Source organism: Anas platyrhynchos, chromosome 5, assembly GCF_047663525.1.
Source record: "Anas platyrhynchos isolate ZD024472 breed Pekin duck chromosome 5, IASCAAS_PekinDuck_T2T, whole genome shotgun sequence".
Classification (NCBI taxonomy): domain Eukaryota; kingdom Metazoa; phylum Chordata; class Aves; order Anseriformes; family Anatidae; genus Anas; species Anas platyrhynchos.
Genome location: NC_092591.1, coordinates 11,940,541 through 11,967,727, shown reverse-complemented (window position 1 = coordinate 11,967,727; position 27,187 = coordinate 11,940,541). Strand labels below are relative to the sequence as shown.

Sequence of the window (27,187 nt, the reverse complement as noted above, 5' to 3'; positions counted from 1 at the left end):
CCCCTGTTTACAGTAGGCCTCAGGCACTAACATTTGATGGAATAACTCAAAAGAATGGAACACTCGTTTGGATTTCAGGATAAGGCCCCCCAGTCAACATGTGGGAGCATTTATGCTCTGTGAGACCTACGTTAAAAAATAACTTAAAAACAGACAGTGTTTCCCTATGAGTGGCCTGTTTTCCCATGTTCCAGTTTGCTCTTTCAAAAAGGCTCGTACGCTGAGATATCAGTCACTATGTGAAAATGACAACATTCAATTAAAACAATGGCAATTTTCAAGTGACACTTTTTTTTCAATAGATGTATGACATTCCTAGACATTCTATTAATTAGCAGGCCCCAGGCAACACATTTGGTAAAACAGAACAAGCTGGCCTTTGATTTTTATCCAGGCTTTACCCAAGATCACACAGAGGTAGTCAGGCTGCTGATAGATCCCCCACACAGAGCACACACCCCCAGCAAGCAGCTGTGCTAAGAACTGCATGTACCCCACTTTGAAGAATTTTCAGTCTGCATGGAAAGAGAGAATGATTGATTAATTAGTAAAAAAAAAAAAAACTGCATGTGTTGGACTGGGCAAGCAGAATCTTTTAAATGGACTTTACTATTCAGTCTCAAATTTGTTTCTGTTTTCTTTTTTTCCAGTTATCTGTCTCAGCTTCACTTTAAAAGCTATTCTGATTGAAAAACGTATCCTGAATGTTTCTCATATGCCAGGACCAGGAATTCAAACAAGCCCATTACTTCCAAAGTAAGGAGTCTATTAATAACCCAATGAGCATCTGAAATTAACAACATCTCAGGTTGTACACCTACATGATGCTTATCTAGGAAACTGGCATCCTTGTTACATCTTTTCTGGGCAGCTACAGTTACAGTCTATCAGAACATAGGATGAAAAACCTCATCTCAGTAGAAGATGTTGTAAGGTTCCAGCTGAAACACTCAAGCTTTTGATATTCCCACCTGCATTAATAATTTCTGGTTGCGTTGGATAGAGCTCTATGAGTTCCTTCACATTTAGGAATTTATTAAGGTAACCAAAACTTTGGAATTTTTCTTACTTGTATTATTTATTTCATCTGTAGATAATGGTTCTGTTACATTAAGGATAATTAGGACCTTAGATGGTCTTTCAAAGATATTTCCACATTTTTCAGTGATGTAGCTGTAACCAAAACAGCATCCAAAGGCAAAAGAGGAGGAGTATTCAATCTTGAAAGCAGCCAGACTGTCTGGTGAAGATATATTTTGAAGGTTTTATTGGTGGCCTTCTGAGAAAGGCAGCTATGACCTAAGCTTGAAGGCTAGCAAGGACTATGTGGGTTTGTGTGGGAGGGGGTTAAATCTAATTTGTAAATGGTGAGTTATTAGCCCTGACATTTGAGAATAGACACTGCATTGTGTCGATGATGAGAGCAACACTAGTTTTCTTTTTAATGGCAGTGATTCATTCTTTCCCATTCCACTATTGTTCCCATTTACCTGGCAAAGAGTATTACTTCTTATGTGTTCCCAATTGCTGATTTCTGGAGAGGCAATTAAGATGAACACAGGAGAAATGCACCAGACAAGCAAAGCTCTGAGAACAGTACTAGTGGATCTCAGAATGGGTGTGTTACTACTAAGTGGCCTTTTCCCCCTTCTCCACTTTACCCATGAGAAAACCCTGGCTTTCTTCTGCTTTACTCAGAGCTTTTGATTACCCTTTCTTTTAATTCAGGTTTATTCCCTTAAATTTTCAAAAATATTTTAAATATCTTCAGATAGGTAAAGTATTTGGAAGCATTAACTGTCTTGGTGAGGTCCTTCTCCTTCAAAAGTATGTGCAGCCATACATTTGGTATCAGAGAGCAACCAGCCTTGGATTCTCCACTACTGCCTTACCCAACTGCACAAAAGCAGCTATGTCACAAGCAGCCTCCCATGACACATGAGACCACCCAGAAACCATGGAAAGGGTCTCAGTCAATTATCTGCACAGAAGTCCATATATTAAGTTTTTTTTAAAAAAATGTCTTAAAGACATGGAATATCAGGACAATGACCAAGAGTAAATCAAGACTGAAGTCTCCACACAGAGCTGTCTCTCCAACAGCCTGTTCTATAAATGCGTCTGGCTACCGCACTCAGACTCTGTTTGTCACTTTGCAAAGTGCAAACCCAACACTTCTCAGGCTGCCTCCCCTCCCCCCTCCCCCCCTCCCCCCCCCCAGCAGACTGTCCTACTGGTAGACGGGCCTGATCCCTGCAAATGTGAAGTGGCAGAGCCTCATTGACGTCAGTGATGATGCTTCTCTTTATTACAACTACCAGTCTGGCCCTCCTACTTTTACAAATGGCCCTGAGGGGACTACATGAAAAACAAAGCTTGGAAAAGTACAGAGCTATGACTTGGGAACAGCCCATGGCACAGATTAGGGGACAGTAGCCATAAAGAGTTTAAATCCAGATGTGAAATTCCCCAAGGCCAGGGCTATTCAAACCCTATCTAGTATGTGAAGCAAATTAACTGTTGGGTCAACCTTGCCCATAAGACACAGCTTTCTGAGAGCAACTCCACCCAAACATCTTTGGGAACTATTTACTCTGAGGTATGCAAACAGCTGTATATCTGCCAAAATGCTGAAGCACATTCCACCATTCGTGTAGCTATCCAAGGCCACTGCAGCAGGCACAGCAGGCAAGCTGACTGACACACCGGGGCTTGTACAAATAGTTCTTGTGCCCAGTGAGCATGGAAACCACAGCTGCAGTTTCACCAGTGGAGCAGAAAGTGTCACGTCCAGAGACAGCAGAGAGCACAAAAATGACCTCAAATAAACAAAGTTTAAGTGGAATTTGGTAACCTCAATTCCATCATGGGTTTCAAGTGACTAAGTGAAGAGATGCATAAAACTTGTATCAAGTCCCCAAGCTGTTAAGTGCCTACTGCATAGAGTTACATCCCTCTCTGAGCTGCCACAGCCAGCCATAAAGGTAGCTGGGCTTTGGCCATGCAGAATTCCCACAGATTTCAATAGGAACTTCTGTGTTCCAGTATGGACTCCAAGAATGCAGTTTTGGACCCAGAGCTCTGAGAGCTGGAGCCGCATTCAATATCAACGTCTGGCAACACCCATTTGTAAAGCAGTGACTCATTCACAGGCACAACTTTAGAGGGACAGACAGGATGACTTTAATCATACATTTCCATTTTGTTAACAAAACTCAGTAAAACCAGATGAGCATCCTGGATGATAATAGTTGGTATTAATCTAATGACTGTATAGTGAGCCATTGCCTTAGTTAAGAATAGTTTTATATCACACAGAATACATTGTTTTAATTTGGTTCAAGAACATGTCAATTAATGGACTCCTGGGGCTAAGGACAAAATAATTGTTTAAATAGCCATAGTTCTTTTTAAATAGCCAAAGTTTCTTTTTCTGAAAATAACAGACATGGAAATGAAATACAGAAAGTAATTTGAAAGAGACACATCTTGCAGAAGTACCTAAGTGACCCAAGAGTCTAGGACACCAGTTAAATAAGCTGCCATCCATTAGCACTTTCTATTCATTCTAAGCAAGGAAGCAAGTTGCTTGTGTGATGGTCTGTACTGGAGTGACATACCATTCAGGCAGCTATTACTTCAAGGTGTTCACTTGTCATGGTTGCACAGTCCTTCCCACTGACCAGCTGGGTTTCCATTCAGATACAGTTTGAGTAGCAAGTACAGTTATAAGTCTTTCCCTCTAACATTAACATACTTCAAGCTTCAGACCCAACAGAAGGCATCTGAAAAAAGATAGTTTGTTAAAGCTGGAGTTTGGCACTAGATTTTTACTGAAGGTTTTTTGTGTTTGTTGTTGTTTGTTGTTGTTTTTAATAAAATGGGCAGTGTTTTGGGAACTATTTTTCCAGGTCACCATGTTTGGCTAACTCTTCTAACATATTCAGGGTACACTTCCATGGGAGATTGCAAGCAGATGCCAGTTCCCTCTGTAAGTGCTCCAAGATACCCAGATAGAAGCTAACTCTAATCCTAAAGTCATGTAATTGCAACCCTGTAATGCTGATCCCAAGCTAGTATATTCTGCTTCCCAGCAGGACTTGTTAGTTCAGGCTCAGCCACATGCTAATCATGGCTACACAGCTTCGTATTTAGAGCCAACTTTCACCCAGCCAGTTTGGAGCGTGGACAGAGCGAGTTCATATCTGGCTGCCAAACCCTGAGTAGACATACCTTCAGTGACTCAAGTACTTAGTAGTAGAAATGCAGGATAAGTCTTGTGTAATATTCTTACAGTCCAGTAAAAGGCTGGCCTTGTTCACTAGTTTGAAGAGCAAGTCAGAGCATGGCAGTTTGCTTTGGTTTCTTGATATGGTTACTCCTTCTTCCTCAGAGAGGCTTCCCCAACTTCACACTAAGTCCAGCTCCACTAAAAAGGTTAAGTGCCCTCCTGCTAAGGGACATGTTCCTTCAGGATTTGCCTCCACATGAAAAATTAAAACGAAATATGACAGGCCAAAATCCTCTTGCTAATTTAATTTCCCAGACTCTGTAAGATGACAGAGTTTATCTATGTTGTCAAGGAAATCCAGGATCTCACAAGATATTTCTGAGCTGATAAGATAGATTTAAATTCAGTATTGAACCTGAAAGGTTAAGGTCATGGCCATCAGCTGATGCATGATATTTCCTACAGCTGCAGCATCAGATTTCCTAGAGCTAAACATCAGGTGCTTTGATAGAAATGTTTTTTCTACAATGCCTACAAATCTTTTGTTTTATCTTTCTAAAGTACAAAGCCAAATGAGAACTAAAAACTGCTTTACTTCTGAAACTTGTCCACTTCAACTGCCAGACCCAGCCTGACATGCAGTTCCACCATGTCTCTTAGTTACTTTTCTAGATCTTGGGCTACTTTCTCACCCATTCTTTTTATAGTAAAACACCTAATAGGAAGTTTGTCTGCCACCTCCACCCAGTGGCTAGTGACGTTAATGCACTAGATTAAGTGGAAACTACCCACTTGAAAAACTGCAGCACTTCTGATCTGTTTGCACCCAAACTTAATGGTAAAACAGTACATTCGTACAACACAAGAGTTCCCACCCCTACTCCCCTTTCCAAAGAAGTTTTTTACTTTTTTCTGTTTTCTCCTCCACTGTCTACACACATCCAGGAAAAAAGAGTTTCCAGTCATAATGTAACTTTATTGTTGTTGTAATTCACCTAACTTGGACCCAAAAAGGCCATTCATTTACCAAATAATATCATGTCTTAGTAAGCAAACATTGGTTTTCCAGTATTATAGTTGTCCATATTTGTAAGAGTCCTTATTTGTAACTGCTGTTAATACTTTTTCTAAAAGTCATATGGATAATTTCTCTAGGTTTATACAACACTTCTAGTCAGGCAACACCAACCTTGCAACATCCTCTCCTTTGCACCTTCCATCATAACTGCAGCCAACTTTTGCATAACTTTTTCCACAAAGTCTCTAATAGTCACTTAAATTTGAATTTTCAGTTTCCACTTTACTTTAGACAGAGCCTGCAGCAATTCATCCAATTCAGCAAACTCTTACTAACCTTTGGGACTGGCAATGGAGTTAAGACAGTGATTTTCATGCCTTGAATAATGTGTTTCCTTCTGCATCTCTTGATTTCAACTAGTTCCTGATAATACTTTCCTAGCAACCTGTCCATGTCTTGCTGCAGCAGCATAGAATATAACTCATTCAATTTCACATTGTGACAGCACACTCAGAGGAAAATCTAGGTTTACATACTCTTCAAATACATTTTACTTATTTTCCAAATTCTCTGAGGTAGTCATCTACAATCCCTAATGAAAAAGTGTGCAAAAATGCAAAACAGCAACAACAAACAAGATGTTATTATCCTACAAATACATGCTTACTGGTTGGGCAAAATAAGAATGCTCCCTTCTTCTTTTACTCTCTTCTTTAGCTCCTTCCTTTCTTCTGCTTCATTTAATACTAAAAGACCCAACATGAACAAAAAATGACGTCTGTAATACTCTCAGTTGTGTTTCGGGTGCAATACACATTGATTTCCTTCATGCGATCATACCTTCTTCCATTGTACAGTCTGAGAAGCCATCCTGCCTATGACTGCTTTGCCAAAGGAACTTTCTCTTTACTCATCTCCCGGCTTAATAACCACAGTGTTGCTCAGCATCTGCAATTGCAGTTTATTGTACGTAGCACATTGTTTATGTACAGCACTATAAGGTGGGTAAAGCACACTGCTTCCCACTTATTTTTATAAGCTGTACTTAATTAGTGTCATTTCGTATGCCAGGGATAAGAGGACAGCTGGAAACCATCAAGGGAAAATGGGAGCAGTGTATGAGCTGTTTTTTTCAGTCAGCTGTTTCACTGCCCAAGGCGCACACACACGCACACTCTCTGCTTCATCTCTCAGGTCCAGTTCTGCTTTCTGTATTACCACTGCCACTCAGAAGTCAATAGAATTATTCCAGCTTTACAGTGGTATAACAGAGAAGAGGCTTGGCCTGTATCCTACTGGCACTTGAAGCATTCCTGTTTTATCAAAATTTGATACTTAAAACATTCTGGGGATATAAATAATCAGGATAAAATATCAATTAATACAACACACAATTGCCTAGAAATCTCATCCAGCACACAAATAAAAGTGCACACAGTCCAGCCACAAGTCTCAGCCTACAGATTCCATCACATATCTTTGTCATATCTCCTGGAGACCAAACATGAGATTTATCCTAACCATAAGGAACAGAAGCAGCAAACTGAGGTTCACTGAAAATGCCATCTTACTGGTCTACTACTCAGCCCTGGGAATAGTTAGCCAGAACACTTCTGCTGACCTCAGCTTCTGCGATAGTTCCTCGCTTAACCCTGAACCTTTCTCATACACATGAAGATAAACACCCAAAGTTCTACATACTAAGACTTAGACAAACACATTTTATGCCAAAGGGCATAGGCCAATAACCTGCAAAGATCCACACCCACACAGAATTGCACAATGGACCACACGTATTTTGGAGTGTGGCATTTGCCTATCACTAAGAATTATCAAGCACCAGTCATTTCCAGAAATGGTTTGCTGGTCTCAGCGGATCAGTTACACTGCATTTATTTTTGCTCTAAGCAATACCTTCTATGCCAGTCATTCATACCAATTTGGGAGCTCACCCAGATCCTTTCTTCACCCTTTTCCAGGTCCTCAAATTCAAGAACATTTAATTCACCAAGTGGAATTCCTCTGGCTCCTCTGCAATCCTGATTTCAACTTTATCCTGAAGAGCTGCCAGAGGCATAGAGAGCCTACTCCACAGGGATCCCAAATTCCACAGTCCAGTGCAGCTCAACACTACATGGCAGCAAATCTTTCAAAAGAAAGAGACTCCATAAACACCATCAGAGGTCTAACATTTCAAACAAGATTTCATGCATGGACACTCAGCTGATGCACAGTTCTCTTCTGATCCTCAAAAGCCAAGCACCAGGTATCTCACCGGTGCCTTGGGTCTAAGCTCTGATCCAATGGATGGCAAGTGAATGGAGCCCAGCAAGACCAGTACTCTTGTCAAGAGTGGCAGAACTTTCCTCCTAGTTCCACCACTTGCAGAGTAAGCAATACAGCATTTAATTGGCATCCTAAGTGACTCTTTCAGAACAGATGCAAAGAATAGAAGCTGAAGAAGCAGCTCCTGAACTCATCCAGAATGCTAAATTAAAAGATATTTTGTAGATTTTCAACTGCTGTTCAAAAGGCCTAACTAACAATCCGATTAATCTCAAAATAATAAAAGCCCTTAATCTAACATATATCAGCAAATTCCTGTTTCTCTCTTTTCTAACAAAAATAACAACACTTTAGTTGCCAGTGCATTAATAAGATCCTATTTCTGCTCCAGAGACTGAATCAAACCTTTGTTCTTCACAGCAAAGGATTAAGAAGGTTGCTATTTTGGTAATGAGATGTGGTAGAGGTACTTACTTCATAGCTGAGATCCAGGCTGGATGCCTGAGAAAGGAAAAAACTCTGTTACCTCAGATGAACTTTATTCTTATAATTGGTATATCAAACTCTGCTAGTATGTCATTAGCAATAAAAGACAATTCATGAATAATTACAATTTTATAGTGTTTAAGCTCATTTACAAAATGCGCCCTGTGTTGTACAGAAAGCCATGAATGTAGATTGTAACATAGCTAAACATACACCCGTACTAAATAAGAAAAAAAATTACTTACTTTCTAGGTAGCTTATTGGTCAGCTACTTCTTTTTTCCATTTTTTTCTGGATATCTCACCTCTTTTAACAGCACATCATGGGGAAAAGCTGTCATAAAGTGGCACAAGAAGAAAGAAGTGTCAGAAAAACAGCACATGGACAGGGACAAATGAGAGAACACTCTGAAAAGAAGATCAAAATCATAGGACACAGATCCAAGTGCTGAGGCACCAACTTGGTGCCCAGATGATTGAGGAAACTGTTTGTGAAGCTGGAAAAGGAAGCAGTGACCTGTGAAAATGAAAGCAACTTCATGAAAACATTAGTCATGTCACAAATATGTTGTTTATAGTTATCATAACAACATTTTTATTAAACAAACATGTTTAGTATATGAAGTTGTTGCAAGCAAAACATTTCCAAAGGACTAGGCTAGGTAAGACAGTGTGGTTAGAAGCTGGCACCACTTCATAATTACATAGGCATTAACTTATTGCACATAGAAATGGAAATGTTTGGGGCTTACATCAGAGGAGGTCCAAATTTCTGAATGAAAAGTATTATTGTAACAAAATCTAGGATCATTTTCATATATAGCAAATGGAAACAGAAGTGAAGATAAATAGAGCCTCAATATCTCACTTGCATCCTGCCTATTGGCTGATGACATGACAAAGGACTTTGAAAAAATGACAAAAATGAAACAATTTACTGACTCTCATTTCTCATCTGGCAGGGCAGTTGTATGTATGCACTTTTTTTTTTTTTAAAGACCACCATGATGAAAAGCAATCCCAGGAACTGGCAGAATGTCAGAAGGAAATTAGCCCATTGGTAATTGCTAATATCCTCTAGGAATGCTGTTTTACATCAGATGAACCTCTCCTATCTCTCCTTCTCTACTGAACAGTAGGAATAGAACAATAAAAATCCACAGGGGTTCAGATATCTCTGGCAGTACAGGTGCCAGATTTCCTAGGGAAACAACACTTACATAGTCAAGTGTTGCTTACATGACTGATCACATGCATATTACCTCTTAAATAATTTTTGGACACAATCACCAATTCCCACCATATCTGATAAAAGCAGACCCCTCAAACATAATTGCATTCCTACCAAGATGTAGGAAAATAGTTGGATGGGTAAATAGGCTGACCTTAATACTGTTTCCAATAAATGAAAGGCTTCAGCATGAACATACCCTACTAGGCCTTCAGAGAATCCACTAATAGTGAGCAGTTATGAATTTCCCAGCTACTGGAAAAGCTCCAGTTGGAGCTTGTGCCTTGTTAGAAAACCAGACAATCCAAAGCCATAGCAAACAAGACTTTAGTCATTCTGGGCTCAGGGAATCAGAGTTTTTCAAAATGAAGGCTGGAGAATAAATTGTGCTCACAAGTTTGCATTTGCAGGTAACACTTTAATCAAACATACAAGGAATTGGGCTCAATGCAAATGTGAAAGAGCAGTATTTTTGGCTGTAATATTCAGGAGGTCAGAATGCACAAATAAACAGTCCCTTCTCTTTGAGTCTACAGAATACATTGATTCCCTCAGCAGATTGCATTGAATCCTTCATCAGGTTAACAAAACAAAATATCCATTTGCGGCATAAAAAAGGATGAAGATCTTCAAAGATTACAGAATCACAGAATCACAGAATTTCTAGGTTGGAAGAGACCTCACGATCATCAAGTCCAACCTCTGACCTAACACTAACAAGTCCTCCACTAAACCATATCACTAAGCTCTACATCTAAACATCTTTTAAAGACCTCCAGGGACGGTGATTCCACCACTTCCCTGGGCAGCCCATTCCAATGTCTAACAACCCTTTCAGTAAAGAAGTTCTTCCTAACATCCAACCTAAAACTCCCCTGGCGCAACTTTAGCCCATTCCCCCTCGTCCTGTCACCAGGCACGTGGGAGAATAGACCAACCCCCACCTCACTACAGCCTCCTTTGAGGTATCTGTAGAGAGCGATAAGGTCGCCCCTGAACCTCCTCTTCTCCAGGCTGAACAAGCCCAGCTCCCTCAGCTGCTCCTCGTAGGACTTGTTCTCCAGACCCCTCACCAACTTCGTCGCCCTTCTCTGGACTCGCTCAAGCACCTCAATGTCTTTCTTGTAGCGAGGGGCCCAAAACTGAACACAGTACTCGAGGTGCGGCCTCACCAGAGCCAAGTACAGGGGGACAATCACTTCCCTAGCCCTGCTGGCCACACTGCTTCTGATACAAGCCAGGATGCCGTTGGCTTTCTTGGCCACCTGAGCACACTGCTGGCTCATATTCAGCCAACGATCAACCAATACTCCCAGGTCCTTCTCCACCAGGCAGCTTTCCAACCATTCCTCTCCTAGTCTGTAGCTCTGATTGGGGTTATTGCGCCCCAGGTGCAGGACCTGGCACTTGGCGTTGTTGAACTTCATACAGTTGAAATTGCCATCTGAGTTATCAGTGCAAAGTTGTGACAGGAGGATCTACACACGGAGCTTTCCATGTTTATTCTCTCCAGAAACACCAGTATAGAAGATAATTGCAGATAATAAACTAACCCCCTTTTTGAATACTTTAAGAATGTGCAGCATGGTTTAATTTTCATATTATAGTAGAAATGCTTTGAACCTCAGATTGTAACTTTCCTGACGAAGCCTTAAAGGCCCTGACCATGCAGTTTGACCCACATTGGTGCAACTCTGACAAATCTCCAAGCCACATAATGCTTACAGAAAAAAGGATCCCATCCATTCAAGACTGGGGACTGAAATTTTATTCCAACATATCGGTATGTTCCAGATTCTGGCGATTTTGCATATGCATCCCTGACATTGAGGTATTCAGCTGCTGAACTATACTGATCTCTAGGAGGAAAAGGCTTTGTGGTTGAACAAGAAATTCTGGATGTGGTAGTTTAATGTTTTTTTTAAAAAGAAATCTTTCAAAAGTAAATGATACCATTTTAGTGTTGGGAATTCAAATGGAAAATAGTGTCTTCCATATTTTAGCTGAGTTCTTTTTGATAGCTGACCAGCACAGGCACATGCATAATGACCCATGACCATGGACAATGAATGGACTGAAAGGACAACTGCTGGAGCAGAGAGATGTTGAGCTGGATGAAGGCTATAACATCTGTTTCTAAAAATACGGTCTGAGTTCAGAGAGATGGATGGATAGATAAACACATCCACTTTTTTCTCAATTTACAATACACAAGTGTTTTACAATCACCTGAAATGCTCTCTCACTGCACATAATATAGCTACAGAATCAGGCATTTCCATGACAATAGTCTTCCATATTTTAACTGCATATTATCTCAGACTTGAACATTTAGAAGTAAAAATAAAAAAAAATAAAACCATGCACTAAAATTAAACACTTTGGTAAGCGGCAGTTCTTTCTACTGCATGGTTAGAAAGACATCTGAAGTCTCTCTTTCCCCAATATGTAGGATAATGTCCATTATTAAGTCAAGAGTTAAAGAATATGACTGACGTGACACATTAGGTAATGGAGAAAGGTCCTAGACACCAGCTAGAGGTTATACTACTTTAAGAGCAAGAAAATGCAAGTTAGTCATACAACAGCCATGGCTTTCCTCTGGCTTTGTGACCTTTCTGTGAGGCTGCAGAGCAGATGCAGTTGTGTTTATATGGTCACAAAGTTGACAGAGGGAAAGGCCAAGGCACTGGGTGCTCCCCTCCCTGCCCTCCAAGTGCACTTGCAGTAGGATGGGAAGCTGGCAGGAGGTATCCTAAGTCCTTCTTCCCTTGAACAGTCACAGCAAAAACAGGTGTTGAGAGTGCCCAGACTTGCTGAAAATGAAGCCATGGTTGTCTTGACTTAGACAACCAGACTTAGAAACAATTTTTGAAAACAAGAGCTTGCAGGGAAACGAGGGTTAGAGTGAAGCTGTCCTAGCTCTCAGGCCTCACACAGAGGCAGCTCTTCTGACTGTAGGACTCCTTTTTCCTTTCACTTCCCCTAGCCCTTTGCAGTGAGGTGGGGCAAGAGGGAGGCATTTTCAGCCTTCAGAAGACCTTTATACTTTATTAAAAATATGGTTTCTTTAATGTTTCCTTTTTCAAAAGTAGTAATATAAACTAACTGAGTATGCTCTTAGGAGAGCTTTTGGCAAGGGTATAGGACAATCCTCTGCCAAACCTCATCTTTGGCATGAAGAAATAAACAGACTGTGGTTCTGCATAAAGACAAAACTTTTGGAAAGCCTTTAGAATATTTCTCATAATGAAACAGTGGGGGGGCAGTTTTCTTGAAATTCAGAATACTCTCCAGAAGACAAATCCAACCTTTAAATGTTTTGGTGTCTTCAATTATGAACTGAGTTCCTTCACTAAAATAAATAAAAATAAAAATAAAATAAAATAAAATAAAAGAGTAACAGTAAAAGTAAAAATAAAGATAAAAACAAAAATTAATAAATAAGTTAATAAATAAGTAAATAATGAATGATGGATACGTTCTGATTTTGAACAGTCCTTAGTAAGGCTATTTCCATAACATTTCATCTGCCTGTAGAAAATACACATATTGTGTCAAATAGGAATGAAATTATTCTCATCTCCCTATGTAACAGAAAGGGAGACTGAGATCATGTGCTATGCCTAACACCACAAAGGATCCACTGCCCCAAACAGCAGTGCCAGATTAGCTTGCTCTAGACTCTGGCAGTTGAGCTCTGTGCTTCTTGATCATGTTCCCCATTCAAGATATCTGAACAAGAACATTGTCAAATCTGGGCAAGAAAGGCCTAACCTTGGATTTTATTTCTGTGTGCTCTCACTAGTGTCCCATAGTAAACTGAACGGCAATGCGGATTATATAGAGGATTTTAAAGGAAAAGCAATTACAGTGTTTTAGAAATATTTCAGTAAAAGGGTCCTGATAACAGAATTTCTCATTAACATCACACTTTGGAGAAAAATGGAGCAAGTCAACTAAGAGACAGGAAACCTGCTACTGTTACATTATTTGGGTTAATTATGTGAAACACAACTGTTATGTTATAGAGTAGATCAATCTCCCGTATTTAACAAATGAGGTTTATCACACATAGTTCTGAAACACACTTGGATGAAGATTAAGTATCCAAAAGGCTACTATGCTTTGCCAATACACACAGAATCATGTTGGACTGCCCAATGTATCATGAGTGTTATTAAAAGAAACCAAATACTTTAAGAACATTTTAATAGTGTTCTTTTTTGATTTTGGGTGGAAGGGGAGATTGTTCTTTTCCTTTTCAGGATTATTTTTCCTAAATACATTTCTAAATCCTACTTCATTTTAACTACAGCCTTGTAAACCCTTTGTGTGTTTCTGTCTCTCTCAAGTCTATGTAAGCACTTTTATATCTCTCCTTCCAACAAGGATTTTGCTGTATTGCTCCTTTTTGTTCTTTCAGAAATCAAGCCTCTTTGCCCACAATTTGGTGAACTTCTCCTGTCCACACCCAAGTCCACTGCTGCAGGCAGCACAAGGACTTCAGAATTAATAACCTATGAAAAAAAATGAATGAGGCAATTTCCAACTCACTAAGCTTTAAAGTTCTTTGCTTATTCCAGCAGATATCTCTGTACTAGATTCATTCATGCCAAATATTCAGCTTTTCTCTGTAATAATGATAATAACAAAAATATTTAAATATAAATTCCAAAATTCTGACATCACTGAGACTGTTCAAGCTGGAGCCAGGACCTTGACTTGGTCTGGAGCTTGACACCCGTCAGTCACTTTGAGAAAAAGGACATACCCCCTCTGCACAGCCCTCCAGTACAGCTACATAGTTGACATGTTTTCAAGCACCTCAGTGTAAGAAGTAGTGGTTAAGCCCAAAGTTTCAAGAATTTCACTAAAGAATGTACCAGTATCTGGTTATGCAAAGGCCTTTGGTTAAAGAATACATAAACTCCAAATACCACTGGGGCTTGTGGGTTGAATTTTTGGGGGTTTTGAGTTTAGGAATTTAAGTTGCATCTTACTGTGAGAAAAGAGAAAGCAAAAACAACTGAGAAATGGTATTAGTCCACTAAAAACTCAGAGCCATATGCTGTTATGCCACAATAATAAATAAGAGGCTTGCGTAGGACAGAAAGACACACTGTGACCTCCTTTCCACTAATTATCACAAAGCAATTTTGCTGAATTTTTACACTTTCCTATCTTCACACTTAGTACACTGCACCCGTATAGTTCCCCTCATTATCTAGGCTCAAGGTTGATAACTAATCAGTCCAAGTTCTGATCTGTCTAGGTGTTTCCCATCAAAGTTAGTAGTCACATGCCAGAAGATGAAAGGATTTTCTTTTAAAAAATCCTTTTTAATTTTGTCGCAAGTCAATGCATGGTCTACATATCCTGTGATGTTACTACACAGAATAGGGCAAGACAGGATCCTTTAAGCCTGAGATGCATATAGCAACATTTTAGGCTGTAAATGATTCAGAGGTGTTACAGGAAAGGCATTTCCTGTAAGTAACACTATAAAAAAGTGGTTCTATAAAAGGCATTAACAAAACAACAGAGTGGAAGCGGTTGACCTACTGGGCGGTGTAACATGAAGATGGCATGAAGCCAAGAGCACGAGACAGCTGTGTAGCACATTAGAAAGCAGGACATTGAGCACCAAGATGTCTTTATAAAAACCCAGGCAGAGGTTTGGTTGTGAAGAGGTTCGGTTGTGAAGAACTTCAGCTGCATAGGTGAGAAAGCTAAATGTAGTATTGTCGACTGAGTAAGCACTAGCTGATGGAGAGGAATTCCAAGACCTGATCTAACACCCTGTAAAGTTAAGGGAGTGCCTATACTGACCAGGCTCCACATTTAGAGGATGAATAGTGAGCCCTGCAGTGAAATCTGACACCAAGAGAGTCAAGTAAACTCTATCCCTATCAATAGAAGTGTTGTTGTTCAATGAAAATGAAAACATGCTGGGGATGTTTCTTACACAAATGCTTGTTACAAAAAGTTTCATGGTCTATCGTGTACATGCACTGAAATATGCAGGCAAACACAGACATTCATTACATAAACATCTTTAAGGTAATGTGGATGCATGCCTAGCTCTGAAGGGTACAGTCTGTGTTTTCTCCACTGACCTAATTCTGATCCATCTATGTTTAATGTAGCCCACCGCAGCAATTCATTTCTTTAGTTGCTAAGTACATGGATAAATGTTGGCTTTTCCTAAATTGCTGCAGAAGGTAAAATCATGATTTTTCAGGAGGAAAAGAGGTTTCTCTTATGTAAACTTATTTTCTTAGCAGGCAATTGAAAACATGTTTTAAATATCTTTGTCTTCTTTTTTTTAAAAAAAAAAAAAAAACAGCAGCTGTTTTTTGGATGAGCTGCACTGTTTATTATTTTCTTAAAATGCCCAAGCCATGAAACTCATTTAACCCCTTGAGGAGTGACACAGAAATGACATGATGTGCATCATACATCAAATAAATGGTCACTCCTGCTGCTCTTTAGACATCTGGGGCTTAATTTGCAATTATTTGCATTCATAAAGCAAAGCTATACAATAGAAATGGGAACACATCTCTTATGTTGATTCAGAATTAATTTTCAAAGGGTGACATGCACCATAAATCCTATTGCGTGATTACTATAAACATGCAAACAAAAGAATGAGGAACAGCGTTGTCTGCTAATGGATGTTCAGTTATGAATTTCAATTGTTACAACATGTGATTAATTTACATGTTCAAATTAAGTCTCCATTTATGCATGTTTAATTATGAGGTATTTAAAAGCATGGATGGGTATGTTTGATCATAAGCAGCATTTAGGAAAAAGTTTGGCACTTGTAATTTGTTTGTCCTGGTTTAAAATGTTCTCATTACATCATGGAATGAAAAAGTTAGAGAAAGGAATGTCTCTGTTCCCAGCTAACAATGCACACAAGTCAAGAACTCTTCTCTTTCTAATATTTCCCATAAAGATGTTCATCAGAGATATCTTTTAGTCAAGCAAGTGACAGATGGAATCTATGAAAACAATAGTGTCTTTGGAAAGTCCAGTAGTATACATACTGTGGATACCATCTTTTAATCCCACTTTAGAGCTCCTGCATTTCCGAAAGCTTCAGACACTCCTAACTTTTAGTGGGACTTCCATTTCATGACTCTGTGCCATAGATGAACAGCTCCAGGGACTATGCTACAATTTTCCTAGTAAAACGCAGGGGTCCAACTGCAAAGGAGGGCTTAGGGCTGTGCAAATAACTAGTTTTTCAGTTCGGCTGCCAAGGCAAACAGTTGAAAAAGAATGTTGGTTCAAACTGAACCGAATTCACAATTTTTCCAGGTTTCCACACCAAAACCACTACCATCCCCACCCAGCCCACTGTACTTCCTTTAACATGAAATGTTCCATATGTCTCAAGAGGAAACATTTTTGGCAAATGTAAATATTTGGCAAATGCAAGCATAAAAGGCAAGCAAATATAGGGCAACATTTACGAAGTTGTTGCAAAAGGGTTTTTCTCTGTGACTTAATATACATTTCACTCCTTTTTTATACTGAAGAAGTTTATTCCACACAATGTTTACTATAACAGGGTTTGTCCCAGCTTCCCAAGTGAGTGCCATTAACATCAGGTTGTAGAATCATTCTTCCTCTACTGTTCATTGACTCTCAACTATTATTGAAGTAGTTTCCATAAAGTGGCTTAATGGACTTGGTTCCATTTTGGAGTGATCTGAAGAATAATTGCTTGTACATTCATATGTGGAGTTAAGGACTCAAACTCCTGCCTTGATCAGACAGAGCATTGACTTGAACTCTGATTCAACTTTGTTTAGGTACTGGAGGATTTTGAGGTAGGTTTCCACCTCTTGCATTGGAACCAGTTCCCTTCAAATGTGGTGCTTAAGGGTTCAGCACCAAGACTAAGATATCTTGGATATTAGGAAGATAATAGGTTGGATATTAGGAAGAACTTCTTTACTGAGAGGGTTGTTAGGCATTGTCATGGGCTACCCAGGGAAGTGGTGAAGTCACCATCCCTGGAGGTCTTTGAAAGACATTTAGATGTAAAGCTTAGTGATATGGTTTAGTGGAGGACTTGTTAGTGTTAGGTCAGAGGTTGGACTCAGTGATCTTGAGGTCTCTTCCAACCTAGACAATTCTGTGATTCTGTGATCTTTAAAGCCTAGATATTATCACACTGAGCTAGCAGAGAGGTTACGAGTCCCACAGACAGTTCCTTGGAGGTGAAAAGTGTGAAGAGGAACAAGTGAAATCACATTGTGGTAGACCTCACTGCTGCTAATTGTTCATGTACTGTTCTGAGAGATCTAAATCTTTGGAGCAGAGAAATTTTCTATTATATAAGGATTAAGTTGTGCCAAATGAATTTCATAATGCCAAAAATGACTTTTTTTTTTTTTTTTTGGACACTACAGATTTTTCTCTCATTGTCTAGGCACTACAAGATTTGCACTCACCTATAAGACAGAAAACCATCAATATCCTGACATCAAGAAATGCAAAATAAATAAATAAATAAGTCTGGTAAATGTAATGCCACCCTTTTATAAATAAAAATTCTTAGATGCTATCATATATATACTCATGTAAATATACAAATTATTGGATACTATCACATATATACTCATGGTAATGTACACACTTGAAAATGCTTATATATGTGAAGCTTCAAGGCATCTCGGCTTGGGAGACCAGCTGTCTGATTAACAAAAAAGCCATGGAGAAAATCTTAGTATACAGCAGCCTTCAGGCCATTCCTCTTCATTTCCACAATATATGCCTTTTTCTGCATGTTGCTGCTAGTAGCACAAGGTTGCTGCAAGACAAACCAAAATGTGATTTCTAGTGTCTGAATTCACAATGGTTTGTGAAGGAATGGCCCTTTTGTTTAGCAACCATTATACATCTACTGAGGTGTCATAATGACAGTGAGAGCAGTAGGGAAATATATTGTTAATATATTTAGCAGAAGCAATGATTTCTAATGTGACATAAAAGCATTGCCTAATGTTGCCAGGTAATAGTAATCACTCATACTTGCTAAGTAACTGGATGAATCAGAGCAGTCCCTGCCCCAAAAGACATACATTCTAATTTAATGAATATAGGTATATACCTGAGTTGGTTGAAGTTTTAATTCCAAATCATGCTTTACATATTGTGAGTGTCAGAAGAGAATAAGGGCAAGCCTGGAGAAGAGAAGGCTGCAAGAAGACCTTACAGCAGTCTTCGTTACACAAAGTATGCCTACAGAAAAGCTGGAGAGAAACTCTTTGTCAGGGACCACAGTGATAGGACAAGGGGTAAGGGTTTTAAATTAAAAGCAGATAGATTTAGATTAGATGTTAGGAGGAAATATATCGCTCAAAGGGTGGTGAGGCATTGGAACAGGTTGCCCAGAGAAGTCATGGATGCCGCATCCCTGAAAGTGCTTAAGGCCAGGCTGGATGGGGTTTTGAGCTACCTGATCTAGTGGGTGGTATCCCTGCCTATGGCAGAGGCATTGGAATTAGATGATCTTTAAAGTCCCTTCCAACCTAAGCCATTCTGTGATTCTATGAAAATTGATCATATGCAAAATACTTGCCCAACTTTTCCTATTTTTCTTCTTCCTGAATGAGGAACACAAAATTCAAAAATATTTGGTAAATTGGGATTGGGGTCATGATCCCAAAATATCTGCAAGTTTTAGGAAAAGAGGAACCAGTCTAAAGCCAGCACAAACAGCCCAAACATGTATTCTGACAACATCATCTTTGAATGTAACAAATAACAAGGAGGTGACAGCCTACTTTCAGCATCACAGGTTGGAAGTACAACTGCTAGGAATTTTATGAATTAAAAAAGTTTTCTTCACAAAATACCTTTTAAAAAATGGGGAACTGGATTAACTAAGAAATAACCTTTCTACTTACTTTCTTTTTGGTTTGGATTGAAGCATGCTTTCCTTCCCCTTGTTGCTTTTTTAAGCAATGCTATCAAGCAGTAGAAAATAAAGAAAAAATGAAAATAGTGTTATTTTTTAAAATACTGAAGACATTTTAATTTCTCTTATACTTTTTTTTTTCCTTTGGTCTGGGAGTCTTGGATTAACTGATAATGTCCTGCAGTTATCATTGTAGTGTTGAAGCCTTTATAATATCTATTGCTGTAGGTCAAGTAGATATTTGCAGAAGCTTGTTAGGTTTATTATTAAACAGCAACTAAATGAAAAAAAAAACAAAAAACTATGGCTTTGAAAGAAGACCTGGCATAGAGATAACATTTATGACTGAGTAAATTCCACTTATATTTCTCATATTTCTCTAAGTCATTGTTTTTCTTTTCTTTTTCCATGTTTTTGTGACTTTCAACATACCTTCCACTTCACTTTAAGTATTCAAGACTTATTAGTTAGCTTCTTGACTGATGATGAATTTCAATTTCCAAATTGCTCATGTGCAACCGGTATTCTCACCACTGCTTTGCCTACCACAGAAATGGCTAGGGTCATAGTTTACAGCAGGCAATATAAGAACAGGAATGCACAGAATTTCAGCCATTGGCCATGTGTCACAAACAGCTTCACTCATTGAGCTACACCAAATAAAGATAAACAAGCTCTTAGTGTATTCAGCAACAGCAATTAGGCTAGTTACAATACCATGCAATAATATTTCTTGATCAGGGCTACCTTGTTCAGCACCATCTGAAGACACTGTGCTTCTCACTGAACTATGGCACACTGACCTCCTAAAAAAAAAAAAAAAAAAAAAAAAAAAAAAAAAAAAAAAACAGAACATAAAAATGTCTTAAAATGCAGCTGGATCACTCAGAGCCAGAGTAATACATTCAGTGAGCATTACAAGAGCTCTAGCTTGCACTGTGGGAGGGTATTGGTAGGAGCTTCTAATGTTATCTAAGGAAAAGGGTTGTTTATATAATTTGAGCACAACTCTTCATTCATTCTGTTTGGATTTTTAACAGTTGCATTGCTCGTTCACTTAGGAGATCATCAGAAAATTGCAATATTATGGACATTTTCAAACATTTCACATATTTTTGTGTCAGAACTGTGGTGGGTCACATGACATGCAGCTGTGTTAACATATTTAGGGTTTGGATACTTACAAGCTCTTGCTTTCTGGAGTATTATTTTTCTACTTGTTTACATTTGAGAATTACTGGATTTTTTTTTTTTTTTTTTAACCACAAGGTTAGAATTTATGGGAAAAAATTAAGCAATAAATAGGTACAGTGTCTTAACTTCATTTTTCATGTCCTGCCTGCCAGCAGAAGGATTAGGGAGACAAAGCTGGTTTTCTTCTGTGAAACTGCAACTAGTCCAGTCACAAGCTCACAAACACTCCCTTCCATGTCAGCTATATTTTGACCACACGAGTGTGATTTAGAGATTATGGAAGTTACAGAAACACATGGCAAAAAGCTCTCAGCAGTCTCACTTATGCATCAGCAGGAAGAGCTTCCAAGGGACCTCTCCATCCCTGCAGTGCTGAAAAACTTCCAGGGAAATCTTCCTGGATACTGATGATCTTGTTTAATGCTGGGAAAACTATTATTCTCAGCCAGTTATTTCAATATGAGAAAGTACCTGTTCCCAGAAAAATCAGTCATAAACACAAAGCTTTACCTTCAAAACACAAAACTTTATCTGCATAAATTCTGGTAACAAATACAAGTCTGTACAAGCAGATCACAGACACACTTCATCACTTAATCATAGAGACAGATGAATAGACCTCACAATTCTTTCTAAAGGTGCATGACAGCGATCATAAATAAAGTAAAAGTTGCGGTATCTTATTCGAGGCTCCTTCATCCCTTTTTAAGTCTACAGCTTTTTAAAAATGCCAGCAGTCAAATATCAAACATGATTGGTACTGTATGGAAGCTGGTAACATGACTTTTAAAGATAAATTTGCAATTAGATATATAAAGACAATGGTTATACTGTCTGAGAAAATTATAACACCTCTTAATGGGGAAATTTTCAATGGAATTTTTTCATAAAGATCATTGAAAATGATCTAATAAAAACAAAATGAGTCATTCAGCTGGCTGCAGGTAGGTCAATTGACAGTTCCTCAAAATCAGTGCTGCAAAGTTTGTAGAACTCAAAGTACTAGCTCTTTACATTCAAAACAGTGATAGAAAATTCTATGGTTAGAGGACTAAGATGGGTAAGTAGGTCACTTCCAGTCTCATAGCAAAGTCTTCAGCACAGACTCAAGGAATATATTCTGCCACTCCTGTTGCTACAGATTTACAGGTATAGCTTATACCTTCCCATCCAGACTTAAGACACACTTCAGCATACAAAAATCACAGTCAAATGGCATCCTCAAAGCAATTGCAGAGAATAATAAATATATATATATATTGCTGAAAATATTCAGGTCACTACCTAAAGCCTTATCTGAGCTTAAGGGGAGGTACACATAATTGTTCTTAAAACCATTTTTACTGACAATAAGAAGCATATTTCTATTATAGAATAAACTACTTGCATCAGTTAATCTATTCCTGAACACTTAGAAGCACATAGAGGAAGTCAACTCAAGACTAGAGTATAATTCTGGCCACCTATTAACTTGCATATGTTTCAGCTACCTCATTTCTGCTTAAATACCATAACAAGGTAACTATTGTATACTCACTAACTTGCTTTAGGAAAGGAAAAAAAAACTACAAATAGTACAAAAATTTCACAAATTGTCAAAGAATACCAAGCGTACAGGAGAGGCTCTGAGTAACTTTGTGATGTGTTTCTCTTGTCTTTGATGTATTGATCTGGCATAAAGTTTCCATTGTCAGAGAGTGCCGCAGTTCTCCAAAAGCTGATAAACACTCAAACATTCTGTTCTGCATGGAGGAAATTCCTACGGTTCCAAGTTAGTCTTCATTCTAAACAAGACATCTCAAATTTTCCTGGAAGAAGGAAATTTCAAAACACTCGAATAAAAAAATAAAAATAATAATTAAAATAAATAAATAAATAAAACATTTCATTGTTTAGTTGGTGTTTAGTTGGTTGTATTTTTTCCCAAAAAGAAATTGGGTAACAAGATGCTCCAGTGGAATCCTGAGATTGCCCCGAGACCTAGAAGTGCTTGAGGAGTACCCCTTGGGACTTTGCCATATCCAGTGAGAGCAGATTTTCAACATCCTCTGAAGTAGAACTCTTTCTGCTACAAACCCATTTGGTTTCACACACAGGAAGTTTTATGCACTACAGAATCTCAATATTGGTTGGGTTTTGCTCATACATATAAGGTAGAACATGCATTTGGGCTCTACTTTTTGCCATATACCATCTTGTTTATAATTTTGTTTCTCATCTCCAATACAGTACTCTCTGCCTGCACAAAACCTTGTAAAGAACTAGTTGTTAACCAGATATAACCAACAGAAATGTTTGTGGGTATTTTTTGTTTGTTTGTTCGTGTTGTTTTTTTTCTTAGCCAATGTAAAGATCAGTCTAGTCTTCCCTTCAGCTTCAGTAATAACTAATAACTTGGTTAAAAAATAAATAAATAAATAAATAACCACATAATTGTAATTTCACATGAATGTAGGCTGAACTAGTTCACTGACAAATACAAAATCTCCATCAGGTTCAAAATTTTGCCATCAGATATCATCTTGGCACAGAGATGTGTGCATAAGTTCCTGTACTTTTTTCCTATGTAGTCTGTCTCCTCCTACTCCTGGTGAAACTTCTATTTATATTTAAATGTGTTGTGGGGTTCTTTTTGTTTTTGTTGTTTTTGAAGAGAAGCCTATAAAATCAGAGCTATAATACCTGAAGACCATATAATAGTGGCTTGTAGCTGCACCTCTCATCCCAATCCAAGGGGATGACCAGCAAGACATAAGGGATAAACCCCTTCAACACATATTTTCTGATTGTGTATCCTAAAAGGGTAGCCTTTATTACTACTACAACAACCATGCATCTCTGATCAGGTTCTGATGGTCCTGTACTGGCAGAATTCCTATTACACACTCAGCTGTGTGGTTACATTGAATTTGTTTCTGCTTTGCACTTCTGCTTCTGCTTATTGCATGATAAAGGTCCAGATGCCTGTTCTGAATCTGAGCAGACAGGAAAACAACACCTTCCCCTAATACCAGGGGGGAATAACCATAATGACAGTGAAAGAGCCAGGAGCTGCCACAGGAACTGGAGTCATAAGTAGGAGCAAGGAACCCAGACAAACACAGAGGAAACAAGGCACAGAGAAGTATGAACAGGAAGAGCATGATGAAATTAGAGGAAGGCCAAATGAACTGTAGCATTATCCAGAATGACTAGTTTCTTTTCAGAAAGAATAAATAAATACTTGTCACAGTAAAGATTGATGGAAGATGCCTGAAATATTTGCTTTCCTGATAGTCCTACCCAGCATTCACCATAGAATAGGAAGAGTGAAAAAACATGACTTCAAACAGACAACATGACCACAGATGGGAAGCAAAGAAGGAAGCAGCTGTAAACAGAAGGGATGTGTCCAAAAGGAAGCTTTTTTATCCAGAAATGGGTCTTTCTCAGAAAGTGTTTGAAAACCTTGCAGCACACTGAAATGATTTAACCCATCCCAGGCATGTCTAATGGTCTACACAAACCAGTGGACTTCCTGGGGCTATGGCAGGTCATACAATCTCAGTCCTATTCACTTTGAATGAGGCAAATTACAGAAAGCAGCCTGTCTGATGCAGGTGCCAGAAATATACCCTCTGAATGCCAAGTGCCAAAACAAATGTCTGGGTAAGTGTCCAAACTCATTCTTTTCTGTCCTATATTAAATCAATATGCAACATTCTTTTCTATACTACCCACTAGCCAACTTGAAGTCAACTCAGTGTCAATATAGGTTAAAAGCTTTGGAAAAACCACCTATCTACAGATTGCAAGATGAGCCATGGCTTACAAAGTCTGTGTACATTTTGATTTGCTTTCAGGAATACAGCCTACTGGAGTCAGTCACCAGAAACAAATTAGTCTGGGTTTTGCAAGCCATTATCTTCACTGAAGATTAAAGCGTTTACAATGTATTCAAGTCTGCCAGTCAATATTCTCCTCTGTGATATACCTTCAGGGAATTGCATAATTATCACCTAGATTCACCATCTCCTGGAAAGCAAGGATTCCTGTTTCACCTGCAAGGCCTACACCTATTAATGTATCATCTACAATGGGAGAATAAAGTCAAGCCAGAAACAATAAAGCACTATCTTATATCAACAGACAGTCTACACTGGTTCAGAGACCAAGTACTGAGCATTTCCATTGCATTAAATGAATCAAATACTCACAAGTCACAACATATGCACAGGAAATCAGCCAACACACTAGTAAACACACAATTGGCAATGCATACTGCCTCAACGTATCAGCTATACTACAGCTTCCTGCACTCATACCTATAGTCTATTCCTCTAGGAGGCACTATCGAACTACAGTCAAGGGCACCTAAGGCATTTAGAAAGGCAGCCACAGCCATAAATCCTCTTTTCACATGTTGTTGTTCGTCTGCTCTCTATGAGGAGATGATTTATTTCTGTGGTAGAGAGCTACTCAAAGGAAAGCCTCAAAACATCCGAACAAGGATAAGTGTGACATATGTGTTATGTCAGCCACTACCCATTAGAAGGCCTATTTCCTAGAACTGACATAGATGCAAGTATTTTCTGTAAAACAGTCAAAGTGCTGAAACCTTCTCTGATATTATGAAGGTCATTGTGAACTAGGAAATGCAACTTCCACAGATCTTTTTGTTTAGTCTAATTTTACAGAACATTCTTCCTGAAACATGTCAAGTCATGTCAGGACACATCATGTCATATACACAATACACATCTCATGTCATATATATCCTCTATCTCACTAAACTGGGCCAAGATTTTCTGTACTTTCTTGATTCTTCGTGACATCCAGCCAATATAGCCGTTAAAAAAGGATTCCCACGGACAATAATTCTCTTTCCACAATGAATCAGCAGTGCTTATTCTCTGCAAACCAGAATCCTCTGGTATAATTGGAAGGATTCTGCAGAAGAGCAGTATGAGACCTCTTCTCTTCAAATAGTATGGGTAGCAAAGCTCCATCTTTGTTCAGTTGAACTGATTTGGTGCAGAACTGGAGCAACATAGTGGTGAGTCAAGCTCACTATGCTTGCCCATGGAGCATTTCATTGTGTTCTTTTTGTTTGTGGTTCATGCACATAATCTAAAAGGTCATTCTACACAGAAAGCAGTTGTTTTGCTTTTTCTAGTGGAAAAACAATTCCCCATCTCTCAATCCATAACAATAAAAAAAAAAAAGAACAACAAAACCCCACCCACATGTAAGAACCAGAAGAACATCCCATTGCACAACATCTCCCCATCTCATAGAGGCCAACACTTCCCAACTTTCCCTCATTATCTGTTCAAGAAGTTGGGCTGTAAAACATGCCCTGAAGGTGAATAACTCCAAGAGTTCTTGGTCCTCTGCTTGATCCAAGCAATTACTGTGACTCATTGTTCTTATCTTATTTCTTGAATGACTTTAGTTTAAGGTCAATATTACAAGGAGGTTGTCATGCTTGGACATTAAATGATACACAGAAAACAGATGTTAACAGGTGCCCGTATACTACTCCTAATTGCCACTGGACTTACTGCACGTTATGGTACAGATAAAGTTGTACTCTGGCCTGATTAATTTGCCTTTAACAATTCCTTTTCAAAGTTGTTCTGCTGGATTTTTATTTTTTATTGAAAGTGGAGATAGTCAATATTACATTATGGCTTTTTTTGTAAAAAGGTCAAATATGCATAAAACAGCTACTTCAATTGAAAAATGAAAATCACTTAATTGAGACCCAAAAGAAAATCTCAATACCTTTAAAAATATATATATTTGACAGTTTTATTGTGCGGTTTTTCTTCTGTTCTGTTTATGTTTTTAACACAAAGTTAGTCCAAGGTCTTTCAAAAGAGAAAGAACAGTATTATCTGAAGATAAGATGAAAAAAAAAAAAAAAAAGTCTAATTTTTGATCAGCTCAGGAGTAAAATTTGTATGTTTTCACTTCTTCCCCCCAGGCCTTCCATTTTTGACACTAATAGAGCTGAGATACAGCACTAGCAGTCAAGCTTAAATCTCTTTGGTATGACAACTTGAGTCTTCATCAAAACACTATCAAAGCCAGCACTATGCCTCCTGTGAGGGAACTCACAGGAGACAGAGTCCAAGGCGAAGCCCAAACACAGCATGGAGATGGCTCTGTACTAGAGGGTTGAATTACTGCTTATTCACACAGAATTCTGCAGTCCATTCATTGCATGTCTGTCTCACTTTCCTCCATCAGGGGATTGCTTTGCAGTGACATAAATAAAGCTCCTGAACTCTTCACAGCAAATCAAAAATGGAGACAGCTTAAGGCATATAATTTGGGTTATGATTTGCAATATTCATTAAGAGATCAGCCAATTTTGGCAAAGAAAAAAATGCCCTGAGCTACGATAATGAATACATGGTTTGTTAAGGCAACAAGACTGATGGTCTCATCCATAATGTCTGACAGTGGCTGCCTTTATATGGTACCTTGTTTTGATTTTCATATCAATAATTACATTATGCACCTCAAAACATCTGGCTGACTGGCCGACTTGATGTATGTTAAAACCATCCAGTCTGTGGATATGCATTGGAATAGGAGCTATTACAGGATCACATAACAGATGTGGGAAGCAGTAATGATTCTTCAAAATTCTGTGCTACACTAGGGCCAGAGAGCATTCACTGTGGTCCCTTCTGCCCTTAGAAGATATGACTTGAATATGTGAGCTGTCTTCCAACTCCTCTGCAAAAACTCCTCTTTATGTTTTTTTGTTTTTTTTTCTAAAAGCTTTCCCAAGGCAGAGAGTCAACAC

The 27,187-nt window shown here is 38.6% G+C and overlaps 1 long non-coding RNA gene across 40 annotated transcripts in view; it reads right to left on the bottom strand.

The window, feature by feature from the left end:
- The window catches only part of LOC110352930 (uncharacterized), a 237,964-nt gene that overhangs the window by 130,485 nt on the left and 80,292 nt on the right, over positions 1-27,187 (bottom strand). For 34 of the 40 annotated variants that reach the window (XR_011809464.1, XR_011809463.1, XR_011809480.1 and 31 more), the window contains 5 exons: positions 22,004-22,196; positions 19,942-20,000; positions 19,184-19,243; positions 8,267-8,354; positions 8,010-8,036 (listed from right to left, as the gene is read on the bottom strand). This is a non-coding gene — a long non-coding RNA (uncharacterized lncRNA). The remainder of the gene's footprint in view (positions 1-8,009; positions 8,037-8,266; positions 8,355-19,183; positions 19,244-19,941; positions 20,001-22,003; positions 22,197-27,187) is intronic. The other 6 variants (XR_011809489.1, XR_011809495.1, XR_011809498.1 and 3 more) reach the window with 2 other exon arrangements.